Source organism: Cajanus cajan, chromosome 1, assembly GCF_000230855.2.
Source record: "Cajanus cajan strain Asha chromosome 1, NIPB_CcT2T_4, whole genome shotgun sequence".
NCBI lineage: Eukaryota > Viridiplantae > Streptophyta > Magnoliopsida > Fabales > Fabaceae > Cajanus > Cajanus cajan.
In genome coordinates this window covers 89398783-89413497 of record NC_138517.1, presented here as the reverse complement: position 1 = coordinate 89413497, position 14715 = coordinate 89398783, and the positions used below count along the sequence as shown (strand labels likewise).

At 23.4% G+C, this 14715-nt stretch overlaps 1 long non-coding RNA gene across 1 annotated transcript; it reads right to left on the bottom strand.

Annotated features, from left to right (window-relative positions):
- Positions 1 to 13394: 13394 nt before the first annotated feature.
- On the bottom strand, positions 13395 to 14324 carry LOC109814056 (uncharacterized). Its single transcript, XR_002241047.3, has 3 exons — positions 14167 to 14324; positions 13844 to 13937; positions 13395 to 13618 (listed from the first exon to the last, which is right to left on the bottom strand). It is a non-coding gene; the product is annotated as an uncharacterized LOC109814056 (long non-coding RNA).
- Positions 14325 to 14715: the final 391 nt, after the last annotated feature.

Below are 14715 nucleotides of genomic sequence, written 5' to 3'. Positions count from 1 at the left end.
AGTATATTGATAAAGAAGAAAGAATAGTAGTTTAACATGATTTAAAAATGGTGTAAAAAAACAAGGTTTAGAAAATAAATGTTAAGTTTGAATATTTTTTGGACAAAAAAATGTTGGATTTGATTATTATACACTTTAAGTGTATTTTTTTAATCATTACCGATTATAAATCATGTTATGCATGAATTTTAAGATGATTATTAAAATAGTCAAGAAATATTTTTGTCATAAATTTAGGCTAATTGTAGTGTATAGAATGTGCATACAAAACAAAGAAAAAGTAAAAATATTGAGAACATCTAAATAAGAATGTGAGGTCTTACTTTTTAAATTATATATTTTAGTTTACAATGTGAGATTAAATTTGTTAACTAAATTTATGAGAGAGAAAAAATTGTGAATCCATAATAAATAAGTTTCTTCAATTCATGCATTATAGAAAAAATGAATTTTTCACTTAAAATCCAAAACATGCAATCCAATATACCACATATATTCATCATCAACAATTCAACTTTAACAACAAAATCAACATGTAACCAAGATTGATCACCCCAAAAGTGACCCAAAAAAATTTCACCATGCAATAATTTAATCTTCAAACCACCAACACAATCCACAACTTAGATACAAATTAAACACATTCAACAACCAACTCAATTTAATGTTTAAGTTCTAACTTTCTTTATCTCGAGTCTGAAGAGAACCAATAAAGAAGAACTGAAAGTCAAACTTTGAGCAACTTCGAGACACTGCATCAACACCGATCCTTAGCTTCAACAATTTTGAATTACAACTTAGTTTATCAACAACAACTCCCATTAGAGAAGGAATTAGAGGTCCACTGTAGAATCAAAAGGAAGAAATGTTACCTTGAATCCTAGAGTATCTTTCTCAAACTTTTTCTCTAAGTTCTTTGAGAAAACGAGTTTATGAGGCTTAAGTCTCAAAAGAAACTTATATGTTTCTCCTCTCTGGATCAAATCAGGCCTCTACTGAGAGAAACCTTTTAAAACACCTAAAAACTCCTCAAAACACTACAATACATAATTATTTATAAAACACAATAATTAGCAAAAACTTATAATGCTACAATATTGAAATTTCAAAAGACTATATTAATATATATAAAAAATATGAATTTTAAAAGACTGTACAAAAGTATAATGACATATAATATAGGTTGAAATAAGTATTTAGTCTCTAAAAAAACAAACAAGTTTTGACTTTGGTTCCTGCAAAATTTTTTTCTTTATTTTTCATTCTTAAAAAATTTAGAACTATTTTTTATAGTCTCTATTATTATGTAATTATTTTTAATTACTTATTTATTTATTAAAAGGTTAAGTGATCATCTCAAATATTATCTATAGTTTTTAGTGATACCATTTTAATATGTGTTACCTTTAAAAAAATTATAAGTTCTTAAAATGAATTATCTACCTTAAAATCATCGCTATGAACCAAAATTGGTAATTTTAGATTTTAGAGAGTTGAAATTAAAAAATATATATTTTATAAGGATAAAAACAAATTTTACTCGCTTTACAATGATCAAATTTATTTTACAAAGATAAAAAATAATGTTTATAATTTTATAAGGATGAAAAATAAAGAAATAATTTATAGGAACTAAAATCAAAACTCTCTTATTTTACAAGAATTAAAAATAATTTAAATTTGTAATATATTAAAAGACTTTTATAACATAATTTTGTAGTTTAAACTTTAATGAATTCATCATCAAATAATTTATAAGATTTAAAAAGGTTTTATGAAATTATAATATTTGAAAGGATGACAAAATTTTAGCCAACACTCAAAGTCTGAATGAAATTAAAAAGAAAAAAAAATTATGATAAGCATTGGATCTGGCTAATGAAAAGTGAAGCTAGTAATTTTTTTAATAATTAATCTTTTAATTTAATTTGCTAAATGAAGATGAAATCTCATTTTTATTGCAGAATGAACAACACTGCATAGAGAATATATTGAATTTAAATAGATATTAATTATGTAATAACATAATGACAAAATATTACTAAATTTAAGTTATTTCTGTAGCAATAATTGGCATGTCTTCATTTATAAAAATAGTAGTAAGTGAATTATGGGTGGCAAATGCATTAATGATGTTTGAACAAGACGACTAAAAAAAATATATTTGAAATCATAGGTAATAAAGAGAATTTTAAATTTAGAGAGAAAAAAAAAAACTTATCCCAAATTTTAGGAACTGAAGACATTTAAACTTAAAAAAAAAAGGACAATTATATATAAGTGTGTGTAGGGTTTAGGGTTGTGTGTGTGAAGAATCTACTAAATTAGGGTTATCATGTAAAGTACCTAGACATGTATGCAATAGATTTATGTTAGTATGTATAGAGTGTAGAAAATATAAAATAATCCCTGCTAATTTTGACTTTAAAACACATAGTTTCTTATGGAATTACAACAAAACTTTATGTGTGCGTGTATGTGTATATATATATATATATATATATATATATATATATATATATATATATATATATATATATATATATAGAGAGAGAGAGAGAGAGAGAGAGAGAGAGAGAAATATCAAATATAAAATGTACTAATACAAAACAATCCTAGTATCAATCAAGTGTCTTTCAAACAACTATCGTGTAATAACAATACAACAAAAACAAGGTCATCTCAAGCATAACCATCAACCAAACATATCCTCTAACATAATCTTGTCTTGTTTCCATATCAGGTATAATCATTGCAGTCCAATAACATGAAAAAATAAGAGTAAGCTTGTGAAAGAAAACGTCATACATTAAGGAAGGAAGTAACAAAATTATCAACATAAACTATTTAAAGTAATAAATTAACTTTTCAACTTAAAAGCATAACTCAACTTTAACATCATCTTACAACTTAACAATTTGAGCAACTAAGGGTAATCAACTAGACAACTCAAGATCAACAAGGTAACTGAATAAAAAACTTTAAACAACTAATGCATTATCACACATATCAACTTACGAAGATCTCTTATAACAGAGATGAGTAATGTAAATGGCTTGATCCTATCGAATTACAATGTCTAACCTGTCTTTTCTCGGTCAAGTATAGACAACTTCAGGCATGATAACTTGTTTAACAACTTATTTTGATTTTTCAGGCACCACTTACACTAAAAAACTTCAGTACCCGTCATTAGGAATAATATAGCTTGTGTATGGGTCTATCATGACATTGACATGTATTAACCAAGGCACCTATGAGTACAACTTGCTAACTATTCTTATGATACCACGCACTTTTATAGTAATCAATTAAGAATTTTATCCAATTTCATATCTTATTCAATTGATCACTTTATACACGTATGATTCGACCTTGTCCACATACATTTTTTATACATAAAACTTAAAAAATATAACTTAAAAATAACTCCCTATTCATGAGTCAACTTACTCACTAAAAGATTCTCAATTTTAGGCTTTTAGACAATATATATTCACACAATGTGATATTTTAATTTCTTAAACAACTTTACTCTCCTCTAGTTTTTATATATCACAACTTAAACATGTATCTCATCACCACATGTTCATACAACTTCAACAGTAAGTTACTTTCAACTTAAGCAACATAAGGTTATAAATAACTTTCAACTTTAACGACTTAAATCAACATCATATATATCAACATATAATATGTTACAAATTAGATTCAATTATCATTTTTAAGTATTTTATATCATCAGAAGCAACTTGCATTCACAACTCAAGCACCATGAAATAAATTAACACGATCTATACAACACTTGAAATATTATCCAATTCAACTTAAACAACTTAACATGTTTCATTTCAACCTCTTACAACGTGATTCATCAATCACAAATAACATAATATAACACCACTCCACAATTATTCAACTTGCAACAGCAATATGATAGGTAAAAGTATAAATATCTTGAATGTCCCGAAAATCACCCAGGCAACTTAATTTGGCCCAACCTATTTGACTTCAAAATGGCCTCTACCTTATTTTCACTAAGCCATAAAAATTTGGCCTAACCAATTTAACTTGAAACAACTTTCAAGAGAATCTGTCCAAATTTGGTCCAGCCAAATTAATTTCATAATAGCTAAATTATGCTGACCCTACATGCAAAAACACTATTTTTGGAAACTCTTACCTCATCAACTTATCTACAAGTTCAAAAGTTTAAAACCAAACCATAGAAATGATTCTAAATAATTTACATGACACAAATTCAACCTTAGAATTGACATGCAACATAATGACATCTATAAATCATCAATTTTGGGTTTCGGTTCATCAATCCCAAAACCCCAATCTCACCATCTTCAACAACTACCTCAAACAACAAATTAAGCAACATACAAAATGCAACAACTTCAAATAATCAAACAACAAGCTTGCTTTACCTTGATTGCTCCAAAAAACAAGTAAGAAGAGAAGAAAACTTGAGAATCCCAAACTCTCATACAATGACTTCTCTCTAAGATTTCCAAATCCTTAGCTTGAATCCTAGTTTCTACTGCACCAATTAATGATCAAGGGAAGAAAAGAGGTCTTTCGATAGAATCAAATTGAAGATCAGACTCTATTGATTATAGAACACATCTCTCTAACTTCTCTCAAAGTTTATAGGATTATAAACTTATGAAGCTCATTTATCAAAATCCGCCTTAAATACCTTAACCTTCCTCAACCAACTCACAAACACTTAAGTTATATCCTATATATATAACTTAAGCTTAGAGTCATCTCAACTCTAACTTCCACCTCACAAAGGCTAAAAAGAACTAAACAATATTAAATATAATTCTTAATTACATGTATCACAAATATACATAATTAAGAAAGAACATGGTATTACACATAAAGTTATTAAGATTTGAGAAACTTTTGAAATATTACTTTTGTCGTTATATATAAAACCATTTCAATTAATTTTTATCTCTTAAAAAAGTTATTTAATTTAGTTATTATCATTAAATTTGACAATAAATTGAATTGTTTTTTTTCTTTCAAAATTACTCTTTATACTTTTTAAATTAATCATTTATCTATCCACTTTATTTTTCACAACTAATTAATTAATATTTTAAAAAAGTATTAATTAACTAAAAAAATTATATTTACCCATATTCTCTCGCCTTAACAAGGGAGAGAGTATATCTCATTAATTTATATTATTTAATATTAGTCTCCTGAACAATTAAGGTTACTATAAGAAAAAAAAATTCAAAAAACAATTAAAAAAACAGTCTTATAAAAGGAAAAAAGTAATAAAGTGATAAAGTTTTATATACATGGATGAAAGTAATACTATTTCTATTCTTATATATAATAAACAAGAATCTTATTTTGTTTCTAAATTGAGAAATACATATATACTTTTAAATGTATTAAGTGATGATTTTCTTTAATACTTTCTATTTATTATGTGTTAGTTAAGAGTCTTCTACTCATTTTTCATGAAAATGAATGTATTTATTGGACAATTAATATTATAAGTCATACTCATTAGTTTAGTTAAAAAAAATATTTATTGACTTTTGAGTTGTGTTATTAAATATAACTATCACCTACATTATTTAATTATATTTTTTTAATAAAAATATAAATTAAGACATTATTAATTAAATATAAATAATTTAACTATTTTTATTAGTTTGGATGAATTATGTATTGGTTTCTTATGTACATGTACCCCATTTATATTGACAAATTTTTATAATTTTATATAAAATATATGTTACATTTTTTAAAATATCTTTACTCATATTTATTGTAAATAGTATTTTTATTTATTTAAAAAAATATCTTTGAATTAAGTGGATAAATAAAATTGATTTGAATGAAATTTATTTATATTTTAAAGACAACAATGAAAGAAAATGAATTTTAAAGAAACAGAAATGTTTTTTTTTTCTTCGAAAGAGTAATGCTCTGTTGTCATACAAATATTCTTGTAATTTTTTTTCTTCTATTTTATTAATAAAATATTAAATAAAAATAGTGTTAGTAATACACTTTTTTAGTAGTTAAAATTGATTTTAAGAAAAAATCACCCTCTTTTTCCCATTTTTTTAATTAATTCTCATTTATAAAATTTTAGTTAATTTATTTAATAGCATTAATTTTATTAAGGAATTGTGCTTTTTTTTAACATTATCTTTAAAATAATAGGAACTCCTCTAATTATTTTTCATCCATTCTTTCTATATTTTTTTATGTTTAGATTTTGAGACTGGATTTAATTAATATAATTAATATCTCTGATTTTATAAAATAAATTGCATAACTTTTTAATATATTTTAATATTTCTGATTTTTCAGTAATAATTAAAGAATTTATTAATAACAATTAAATGTATAATAAAATATATATTAAATATTACATGAATACTGTAAAGACAATCAAATTGACACGAACAAAAATTATTAAAATATCAAACAACATAGAACAGAAAAATGTTATATAATCAGTTTTTTCTATTTTTATAAAATAAAGATAACAATAATTTTAAAATATAAATAAAATATACTTTAAAAATATGAAACTAATAAAAATAAATTATTTATTTTTAATATATTTATATATATATATATATATATATATATTAAATCAAATATATGTTCACCCCAGATAAACATATTATTAATTAATTAATATATAAAATCCATGTTCTTCAATTCATATAAGAGATAACATGAATTTATCTTATTAATGTATAACAATTATTGTAAATTAATTATGTGTATTTATAAAAAAATAATTAATACATTTGAAATCTTAAATGAGATTCATTAAAAATATGAAAGAGATTTTTCACCCCTTTGTCATTCTAGATTTTTCTACGCATACAAACTAAGAAAAATTAATAACTAAAAATAATTTTATAAAAATAATTTTATTTTTAATATTCAGTGATAGAAATGAATAAATATAATAATATATTTTTTAAAATTTTATTATAAATATAAATAAAAAAGTAATTATTACTGCATTAAATTTTTTTAATTGAATTAAAGATTTAATTAGTAAGACAATTGATGTGGTAGAATGATTTAAAACATTATAATTTATATAAAATTATTTTAAATAATTTGGTGGTTGTCAATCTTGTAAAGGTCTCTAAATATTATTTTAATTTTAAGGATTTTGTACGTATTTTCTCACTTATTGTTAATCAATTGAGTTAAGGCTTAGCTCTTTAAAAAATATATTAGAATTTGATTAGAATATAATAATTTTAAATTATTTTTATTTTATTTTTATATTATCCTTAACTTATAATTTTTCATATAATTAAAAAGTATATTGAATTTCGTAACATTAATTTAATTTTAATTCATAATCAATGTAAAAGTTATTATACAGTCAAGAAATTAAAATCACTTTAAATATAATTTTAAAATAATTATTGTAAAATTTAAAAATTTAATTATATGAAAAATTATGACTAAATAACAATATAAAATTACTTTAGATTATCAATGTATTGTAATCAGATCATCATAATTACTTTATGTATCAATTAAAATATATAACTTGAACAGTGACACTTTAACTTTCCGCTCTCTCAATTTGTTCACATTGATATTAATTCTCTTTTATCCTTTTGAGTGTGATTTATTTATACTCACAATAACTACGAATAATTTTTTTTTTATATATATAAATCGTGAATTTTTAATTTAATTTAATTTTAAATTACAATAAAGTTTATTAATGAATTAATTTTATTAATATAAAAATTAAAGTATATCCCTATCTAATGTTATATATGTCTTTTTTATTCATTTAAAATATATTAAAAAAAATATTAATACAATAAAAGTTTGAATGATGAAATAAATTATATTAAATAAAAAATAATATTATTTGATTTTTAACAAAACTTAATTATTAATTTCAACGATATTTCATACCATATGCCACAATTACCGAATAAATAAATAAATTTACATGAATTTTGTATGTTAAATTATAATAAACAAACTATTAATAAATCTGAAAGTCTTCTTATTTTTAAATGTTTTTATTAAAAACTTAAAGTACACCATTTCTCATACTTGATATTTTTCTTCTTCTTAATATTGTTAATAAAATACAAGAGTTACTCATACATTTAATGAATTAAAATACGGGTAACTACTTTAAAAAACATATCTAGATAATTTTTAATTGATAGATATTTTTATATTAAACTTAAACACTCATTTGGTTCTTATAGTTTTTGTAATTATAAATATTTCATTTTAGCCATATACATATCATTTTGTTTTTTATTTAATATTTTTTATATTTTCATAAATCTTAATTTTTTATTTTAATTAATAACGATAAAGACTAAAAATATAAAAATGTTATATAAAGACCGAAGTAAAATATTTTAATTATTAAAATTAAAAAATAAAGTTTGTGAGACTATGCATAATAGATATTTGAATCAATATGTACCAGTATATAGAAATTAAGCAATAGTCTTTCTTTGCATTATATTTTATTTAACTATTATATTTTATGTCATTTGATATAACATTGGATATTCAGACATGTCCTTAAAATCCATCCCTTTTTCGTGTTGTTTATAGGAAATAATAATGATTAAGAAAAGGAAAAGAATAGAAAAGAGGTTCAACACCTTTCAATCATTCAATGCATTAATTTATAAAGGAAGCTCCCGAACGTCTTGACCTTCAGAATTAAGCCATGTAGGGGGGAAAAAAACAAAGCAAGCTTACTACTGCTTCATATAATTATTATAAGTCATTTCAAGCTAACTAACACAAATAGTTATGTTTGTTAATTTTATTAAATTTATAAAATAAAATTATAATTTATTAATTTTTTTTATTTATCATCAAATTTTTATGAGAGAAATGAAGAAATTATCAATACCGATAAAAAAATAAATAACAATTAAAAATTTTAAAGAGAGAAAAACATATATTATCATAATTTTTAATAGAGACATAAAATAAAAACTAAAATTAATATTTTATAAAAATTATAAAATATCTTATAAAAATATCATAAGTATTCTATAATAAGAATGGAAAGGAGTGGATTCCGAAGGGGGCACATGCATACGACATATGTGATTCTGGAAAACATAATTTGCTGGCATTTCATTAATTAGACACAATTTTCTTTCACATTTTGGGTCCAAAAGAATAGCATCGAACTCTGTCTGATGACATTCCCAGAATCGCAGTTAATGGAAATGCTTGTATTCGTAGTTATAAAGTAGAATCAGTAATTATCTTCAATCACAATCTCTCATCGCTCGGTCCTAGTGTATGGTTCAATCTTTCTGTCAATTTTTATTTATTTATATGGTATTAGAATTTTATACAAATTACTTAAATTCTTTACTACTACCTAAGTATCTTAGTGGGTTTTTATGATAATTAGAAAATTATTTAATTATTTTAATTTGCATGTTCACACTTTGTCAAAAGAATGTAGAAAGCTGTACCAAACTTCATAAACTTCAGGAATGATATTTTTTATTTTTTATTTTTTATAATTTCGCAACTGTAAAAATAACAAAAGTTAAAATTTCATTTATTTTTTAATATTTTAAAAAAAAATTAAATTAATATATAAATTTATTTCATATTTAAAATTTAAATCTGAATTCTAAATATTTTATTAAAAAATACAAATTACTATCTCTTATATAAATCAATATTCATAAAAAAAATAATTATAATTGATGCACGTATTCAGTAAATTACAACCACCGAATAAAAATGGAATGATTTATACTATTTCAATAAATCAGACTTAAAAACACTATTTTAGATGTAAGTTGTATAATCTTCATCTATTAATTAAAATTTTTGACTCCATAAATTCTTTTACTTAGTTAGATTCCGTGTTGGCGTGATTTATCATAAGTGATTATATATTTATCGATTTTATTTATAATTTTTATTAATAAAATCTATTTATTAGACTCGATTTTTTTTTTAAATCCAAATGATTTGTTGATTATATATTCACATCTTTGAGATTAGCATTCATTATATTTCATATTTTTTTTCTTTAAGAAACTATAAGTATATTCATCATTTCATATTGTTTAGAGTTTGATACATATTTTTTGTTGAATAAAATTTAAGCTTTTAATAAAGTCAATATTTTTTAAAAATTTTATTTTAAATTAAAAATACTATAAAAAATACAATTATGCTCGTTTTCAATTCTTTACATATTTTTCTTTTTGTTGTTCTACAACCTTAACCTATTATTTCACTATTTTTTAAGATATTAGCACTTTTTTTCCTAAACAACACAAAGAGAAAACATAGCATATCTTATCCATCCTTTTAGAAGCTATATATGAATAAACTCTTAAGTTATTTTCTAAGAATAGTTAGGATGAGTTCTGATATGTTTGGATACTATATATTAGAAAGTGGGTTAAGAGTATAACTAAATTTTACAAAATCGACTTACAAGGTGATGATTGCTTCTTACTTATATACACTATTATGACCTTATTCTTAATTGATACGAGATTTCCAACAAGATTCTCATCTCCTAAACCTTGAATCTCCAATATATCTCTATTAATCAATTATGGGGAAAGAGTTTGATTACTCTATGAGTTTGAAGAAGAAGAAGTTTCCCTTCAAATCCAAAGTTTTTTCTATCTAACTTCCTTAAGGACATAAACTTATGAAGTTCATATCTTAAAAATACTTGATGTACCCTTTCTTAAACTTTGTCAACTTAACCTTAACTAAGCACAATCTTAGAAACAACCTAACTCTCAAGGATCCGTTGACCATTAGAGTTCTATAGCAACAATAAACACAACATAACTACAATTAAACAACTCATACCATAAGATAATTAATTAAAGCATAAAAATCATACAATGTTACATATGTCATTTTCTCTATTATTAAAAAAACTGTTATGCCTAATAATAGGAAGTTATAATAGTCTGTACAAAATTCTAGACTTTGATTTTATTGATATCATTGTAATTTTGACTAATAAAAAAACTTTATAAAATGAGAGGCCAAGTAATAAAAGAAGTTAACGATTCAAAATGTCAATATTAATAGTCTAGTTATTTGCTACAACTAGTTATTTGCCTATCTTTATTTTTTAAAAATAATAAATAAATAAATGAGTTAGAGAGAAAAGTTATACAAAGTGAGGAAAGTTATATGAAGTGGGGCTAGGGAAAGTAGCAAAACAAAAACTAACTTATGTGGAATAAAAGCGAGGGAAAAAAAATTCCAAACATGATTTAAACAAAATATAATTAATTGTTTCATCTTTAATTTTTTAAGAGTATAATGGTTTATAAAAGTTGAAGACAAAATTGAAGTTACATAAGTCCTATTTTCCTTTATTATTATTACTATTATTATTATTATTATTATTATTATTATTATTATTATTATTATTATTATTATTATTATTATTATTGTTGTTGTTGTTATTATTATTATTATTAATTCTTGATTTTTTCTATTTGATAGAAGGGAGATTATTTGCAATTTGCATATTTTTTATTACTACTAAATATGTGGACCAATTAATGTTAGATTTTTCTAATTTAATTATTGGTTATGAATCTTAAATACGTAATCATATTATATATATATATATATATATATATATATATTTATTTATTTATTGTTTTTTTCTACTCACTACAAAAATAATGTTACATATAATAATATATAAAAAATATCATTATACATATAACATACATAAATATAAATTTATTTAATATATAATTATACTATGGATTTGAATGAAATTTAATCATATATATTATGTGTTACTATATCTTATACTTAATTTTTTTTAATAATATATTAATATATTTATATAATTTTTAAGGACAAATATATTTCATGATAAGTTATTTTATACTAACTTATCATGTTCTCACATGATTCAAGCATGATTGCTACTTAGCTACAAGTTTTCTTATGCTAAAAAAAAAGGTTTTCTTTATATTTTAAAAAAACCTTTTTTTCTTCTTCTTCACAGTAGTAGTATATCATCTCCAGGAGTACCAGAAACTACTCCATTGCCAATGCAATTGTACGGTCTGAAGTTTCTTATATTTTGCAGGAAAGGCTACAGAAAGAACAAGTACTCTTGAATATATCGAGAAAATTGAAACAGTGATTACTAAAACAAATAAAAAAAAATGACGAGAATGGAGAGAACAATATAAAGGCTGATTGAGAGAAATAAGTACAACAAAAAACATAATTAAGTGCATGTATACGGTTAAGGTAGGAAACGATATCTATTATTAATCTTTGATTATTTTTTTTTCTATTGAGGGAAAAATAATAATTTCCCATTTTTGTGAGCAGTGAATATTATGATAAAACATGGCAGAGAAAAAATTTCAAAGCTGCAGCTGTAATTGTGGGCGAAAGATTTTTCTCTTTATAAAAAAATTACTTTTGTAAATTACTAAGGACTAATATAACTCATTATTTACTAATATTTGTGGTTTAAAAATAATATATATATATATATATATATATATTAACAATATTATTAATATATTAATAATGTTCTTTAAATATTATGTAGTTTCCTAATATTAGATTAATTAGCATATGATACGACTAGACAGTATCTGTCAACTCTATGATGCAACGCTTAAGAATTACTGATATTCTTTTAACAATCTTTAGTCATCGAGTATTTACTATTACTCGAAAAATTATCCGAATAATTAAAAAATTATTATTTTTTAATAAATTTATTAAAAAATAATTATTTTTTAATCATTTGGGGGGGTGTTTTTAGCTTTCTTTTTTGAGGTTGTAGAAATACTCATCGAACATAATATCAATGAAATGAAATTTTAGATTAAAAATATTTATAATATGAGAAGTTTAAATCTTGAAATAGCTATTTTGAAAGAAAAAAAAGTCCATTCTTCACAACTCAAAATTTATTCTCAGTGTGAAACGCAGGGATCGATGGATTCACGAAAGAAAGAAAAATGCCATCGTTTAATTTTAATCATTCTATCATTTGGAATGAGTGACAGAATAGAATAAATACGTGTTACCACTCTTACAGCAATCCTTTTATTTTGGAAGGAAAAGACAAAGGAAAGGTATTTTAGTGCAGTATCAGTCTTTCCATTTTATTCTATGGAAAAAGTTTTTCCTTTTTTAATAATTAAACTAAAACGGTGTTGTTGTTGTCTTTGATTCTAGAACAATTTTTTTAAAATAAGTGAAAGATATAAACAATTATGCATAAGTTTATGTGTATTATTAATTATATGATGTTCAATGATGATACTATTTTTATTTTAAAACAGAACAAGGACATGATCAGAGGAAATACTCATTCCAAATGTAACAATACCAGAAGAAAAAAAGCTAACATATTGATTACTACTCATTGATGCATAATAATTTGATGGGATTCACTAAACAATAGCAACTGTTAAATCAAAATAGCAGTGTTACAATAAGTGTTTTTCCCTGTTTGGTAAATTGATAGCATTAACTGGCAAAAATAATGGTTGGGTCACAGCAGCACTCGTCCAAAAGGCAACAGCAACACAAAGCCGCTAGGCTGCACATTAGAGGAAAAAGAAAACAAACAAAGTTAAGAGGGGTTTTGAACAAGAAAATTAAAGCAACTTTCCCTTAATTGAAGAACAATTAAGCAAATACTTGAATCACTGATATTGTCTTAATAATTAATAGAAAAGAGAAAACATACATTAATCGTTATTATTATTATTGTAATTTTATGACCAAACAAAAAAAACAAATACTTTCCAATATAATCGCTTACCATCCCTCAAGGAAACCCGGTTGTCTTCTCGGCGGTGGAGCGGCGGCGTAGTACTGCGGAGGTGCCGCCACCGGAGGTGGCCCCTGATAAGGACCTGTGTGGGGACATAGCAACAATAACTATTCAATAATAATTGTCAAATATACAAATTAAAAAAGTTTCAAATCCAGGCAATGACATATGCAGTGGACAAAAAATGACCAACTAGCAACTAAACAACAACTTTTTTTATTGCCATATATGCAAAGAAAGAAAATTAATGATACATATATATATATGTGGTGAGAAGGGTTTTGAGGGCTGAAAATTATATTCATATATACCTTGAGCTGGGTAAGGATAGCCATATTTGATCTCACTCATTTCTGCAAGAAGAACAACAACCTTTGCAAAAACCAGATAGACCCAAAATGTTTCTCGGAAGACACAACTTGTATTTGGGTTGGAAGACAAGGGTGTATATATATATATATATATATATATATATATATATATATATAAATGCGCACACAAGGCAGGGAGAGCATAATTGGTGGAGAGAATTAAGAAGAAAGATCCAGAAATGACATTTTCACACTGGTTGGACGTTGGAATGTAACTTCACAATCACTATTAGATGGTATTATAAAATATATATATATATATATTTTTATATCATGCTTTGCAAAAGTTATCCACGGCCACTATGTTAGAGGAAGAATAATTGAACAATTTGATCTAAAACAAGTGATGCTTTTTTTTAGAGGAAGATGGCTATTACTAATTACCAATTATTAAATACAGCTGCAAAAAGTGTGTAGCCCCTTTTTGACACGTGGCTTGATTCGAGAGCAAGAATACTCTCGTCTTTCTTCCGAAGCTTCTTTGATAAC